The sequence below is a fragment of the Coregonus lavaretus genome (assembly GCF_964263955.1).
Source record: "Coregonus lavaretus genome assembly, chromosome: 1".
In the NCBI taxonomy this organism is placed as follows: Eukaryota; Metazoa; Chordata; class Actinopteri; order Salmoniformes; family Salmonidae; genus Coregonus; species Coregonus lavaretus.
The window spans coordinates 84710810-84715379 of NC_139988.1; the positions used below are offsets into that span (position 1 = coordinate 84710810).

The 4570-nt window shown below is 47.2% G+C and overlaps 1 pseudogene across 1 annotated transcript in view; it reads right to left on the reverse strand.

Annotated features, from left to right (window-relative positions):
- Positions 1 to 4336, reverse strand: part of LOC311134254 (protocadherin-15-like) — an 8075-nt pseudogene extending 3739 nt beyond the window's left edge. Inside the window, exons 1-2 of the transcript in view lie at positions 4263 to 4336; positions 631 to 2227 (exon numbers count right to left, since the gene is read on the reverse strand). The product of the transcript in view is annotated as a protocadherin-15-like (transcript). The remainder of the gene's footprint in view (positions 1 to 630; positions 2228 to 4262) is intronic.
- Between the last annotated feature and the right edge of the window lie 234 nt (positions 4337 to 4570).

Here is a 4570-nt window from a genome sequence, read left to right on the forward strand (position 1 = left end):
CGGTTTGAGTGTGTCAAGAACTGCAATGCTGCTGGGTTTTTCATGCTAAACAGTTTCCCATGTGCATCAAGAATGGTCCACCCCCCAAAGGACATCCAGCCAACTTGACACAACCGTGGGAAGCATTGGAGTCAACATGGGCCAGCATCCCTGTGGAACTCTTTCAACACCTTGTAGAGTCCATGCCCAGACTAATTGAAACTGTTCTAAGGGCAAAAGGGGGTGTAACTCAATAATAGGATGGTGTTCCTAATGTTTGGTATACTCATATCTCAAGTCGGGAAATTCCTTATGCGATTTTACCATGGAACTCAAAATGGTTGAAATAACTTTAGAGAAATGAATACCATTTCTCCTTTTAATGAAATGGATGGGTAGAATTCTCTAGATTATTTTCATCTTTAGGTGACCATAAAACCATACAATTATAGGCTAAGCTATGATACTGAACAAGACTAGCCATCAATTCATATATAAAGAAATATCAATCGACATATCAGATTGAAAACAACTCCCTTAAAAAAAAATACATGACAACCAAAAAATGACAAACAATAGAATTGCAAAATAACACAAAATGAAGAAGCAAAAAATAAGAAACTGAAGAGAAATAGAAGGAGAGAGAGTCACATTGCAGTGGACTGAGAGGGGAAGCGTTTCTCCAGCTCTTCCACTATGGAGTTCATTTTCATGTTTGGCTGGACGTGCACCTGTTCCGACTGTTCTCCAACCAGAGCCTCAGCCTGTACCTCTGCTGTGGTGGGGGCTACGGTCTCTGCAGTGTCTAGTTCACCATATAAAGAGTCCACAGAATCGACAGACCATCGTGGCTTCAGGACGCCCTGTGGAAGCATCTGTTTCTTGTCTATTTGAATCCACATGTTGGCAACAGATTTCTCTATGTCGGTGATGTTCTGTACGTTCTTCAGGATCCCCTTCAGCTCCTTCCTGGGGGGCTCGGGGTCGATGGGGAGGGGCGGCGGGGGAGGGCGCAGGGACACAGGCCTCAGGGTGGTCACAGCGGGAAGGGGGGGGAAGCACAAACGTAGATGGACGATTGAGGGAAGGGGACATGGGAGGAGGGAGAGGTGGAGGAGGAGGTGGGACAGGGTTTTTGCCGTAGTTAAGGGGGGAGGGGGAATTGGGAGGAGGAGGCATAGAGGGGGGAGTGGTGGAGGGCAGCAGGGGAGGGGAGCTGGGCTGGGGAGGAGGAGGGGGGGGCACATCTGGGGGTTCGGGGATGACCTCCAGGTTGACCTCGTAGGGTTCGGTGGAGGCTGAGTTGTAGTTGGAGAAGCTGGAGCTGAACCTGCGCGGAACGGGCGGAGTGGGCTTGTGTCTGGGGGGTGGACTACCATCGCTCTGGGTGATAATGATGCATGGTGGGCTCTCTCTTTCTCTACCCAGGATGGAGCCGAGAGACTGGTGGTCCTCTCTGCCTCTACCCAGGATGGAGCCGAGAGACTGGCGGTGGTGCAGGGGGCTTTCTCTACCCAGGATGGAACCCAGAGACTGGCGGTCCTCTCTGCCTCTACCCAGGATGGAGTCCAGAGACTGCCGGTCCTCTCTGGCCCGGTGCTGGGGGCTGTCGAACCCCAATCCCACCAGGAAGTCAGCAGAGAGAGACCCCTGGGAGTCACGGCTCTGCCTCTGCTTCATCTCCCTCTTGGCCTGCTGCTCAAACTGCCTGGCCTGCTCCTTCACCGACAGGGGCTTGGGCTCCACGTAGGTGCTGCTCTCCAGGTACCCCCAGTCCAGGCCGTCCAGCATGTCCTTACTGTCCTTCAGCTCAGTCTTCAGTAGCTCCAGCTCCCACTGCACCGGGTCTACCTGTCTACTCAGAGCATCACACATCTCTTTCCTGTGGAGCCTGGAGGGTAGTGTCCAGGAGTGGCCCGAGCCCCCGGAGTTGAAACTCAAGAAGGGGCCCTCTCTGAGGACCGCAGGGGCCCGCGGGGGGGAATAGGTCCCCAGGAGGTCCATCGTCCTCTGGTGCTGCCCCAGGATCTCTGGGCTGCTGAGCGTGCCCGTGCCTTCGTCAAACAGGGGGTTCTTGGTGGTTAGGGGGTTCTCGTCCGAGAATAACGTAATGTTACTCTCGGATTTGGGCATATTGTTGAGGAGGATCACATTGGCACTGGAATGCTTGTGTGCAGCGATGGCCCGTCTGGCAAATGTGCTTATGAGCCTCTGGCGGTTACCCTCCTCTAGCAGACAGTGCTTGCTCCTGCTTTCATGGAGATGGCAGAGGAGAAAAATACTTGAAATAATAGAGAGAGAAAAGGTGTAATGAGACAGTCAGAATAAGGGATCATTCCCAAAGAAAAAGGTTGTTTATCTGAGGCTACCATTTACACCTTACTGCCAACAAATAAGCTTAGCGACCTATCTCCTCTACTAAAAAGTTACAAAGCAAAGTGAGACTGCAACTGCCAGACTGACACGATCTACATGTAACTGCCAAAATAAAGGAAACACCAACAAAAAGTGTGTTAATAGGGCGTTGGGCCACCATTCTTCAACAATAAATTCCATCATTTGGTGTTTTGTTGATGGTGATGGAAAACGCTGTCTCAGGCACTGCTCCAGAATCTCCCATAAGTGTTCAATTGGGTTGAGATGTGGTGACTGAGACACTGAGACACACACACACACACACACACACACACACACACACACACACACACACACACACACACACACACACACACACGCACACACACACACACACACACACACACACCCTTTAAACCCACTATGCTCCTTTGAGACCCCTCTTTCAAAGTCACTGAGATCTCTTCTTCTAGCCATGGTAGCCAAAATAATGGGCAACTGGGTATTTTTATACATGACCCTAAGCATGATGGGATGTTAATTCCTTAATTAACTCAGGAACCACACCTGTGTGGAAGCACCTGCTTTCAATATACTTTGTATCCATAATTTACTGAAGAGTTTCCTTTATTTTGGCAGTTACCTGTATGTTTTGGACAGTAACTGAAGAGATCAAAACACAGGGAATAGTTCACCCTGGGAAAATGGTGGGAGGAGCTGTAGGAGAACAGGCTCATTGTAATGGCTGGAATGGAATAAATGGAACGGAGTCAAACATGTGGTTTCCATATGTATGATGTGTTTGATACCGTTCCATTTATTCCATTCCAGCCATTACAAGGAGCCCTTCCTCCTATAGCTCCTCTCACCAGCCTCCACTGATCTACATACAATAAAAGGGCCTCCTACTTGAATAATAGCCAACAACAGACAAGAAGCAGAGACTAAACAAAAACTCTAATGAGCAACTGCACAACTTTCACAGCTCACAGATTTGACTCCACAGTTACAACCTAGCGATACAACACAAGTACTCACTTCACTCTGGAGGCCAAGGAAGGGAAAGTAGGCAATAAGATAGATGAGTATAGCAGGAAAAGCAGGATGAATCACAGAAATGCTACAGGCTTTACTGCCGGTAATAGCAGATTTCATTCTCTGAATGTCAACCGCCTGGTTGATGGCTGACCATTTAAAAAACGATTCACTCTGCCATTGCATTGTTTTTGATCAGATAAGGAGGAAGCTACAAGTGAGCACTGAGGGCTACTTGATTAGCAGAGCAGTTAACCAGTTAATCTAAAGTAACTCTAGACTCCAGCCTGTGCTCCATGTGATCAGGACCAATGGCTTATGGCTTTGCAGCAGCACATGAAGCCAAACCCTGTACTGCTCGATATCTGCCTACAATGACTGCAGCCACATTGTGGCTGAGCCACTCAACAACCTTATCGATAAAATCAATTATGTTTCACCACGGCACTTATGAATAAGTATTTAAATTATCTTAAATTGACCTTAATTTCCCCCTATTTTTCAGAGAGCTGGCCGGTCTGGTTTGAAGTCAATCGTACTCCATCTTGAACAGTAAAAAAAAAAAAAAACATTTCATATTCCAGATTGTATTTTCCTTGCATATGAAATTATATTATGTTAATAGTTAATGGAAGCGAGCGTATCTGGAAGGCAGGAAACTGCTGAGCCATGGAACGGTGATAACAGCTTTGCCCAGTTGCCCCCGTGAAGAATTACACTGAAACACAGCATGTCTTTAACCTCACAGATAAACTTAAAACAATGTCTACAGTAGCGTATGTTTGATCAGGGAACCCAATCACGCCCAGGAAAATTGGTCCAATTCTAAATTAAACAGAGAATCTGCAAGAACCCACATAATGGGATAAGATGATATATATTATAAAGCTTACATGGTGCTGTCCCCCAGCTCTTCGTACAGGTTGTTAGTGGCAGCGACCGCTGATTTGCCAGTAAGGAGGGCCATTTGGATCTGAGCAGTTTTAGCACACTCCGCCTGTCTCCTTTAGTAGTACCATGGAGAGAAATTCAACCAAGTTACGTTAAGTTACAGCATCAGCATATTCTGCTACATTATAAATGCACACATAAATAAATATCTTGGTACACAGTGGCACCACAATATACTCAAAGAAACCAATTTTTGCCTGCACATTTCTTATTTATTGCCTCTGACTGCAGTGTATAAAAACAGGTTATG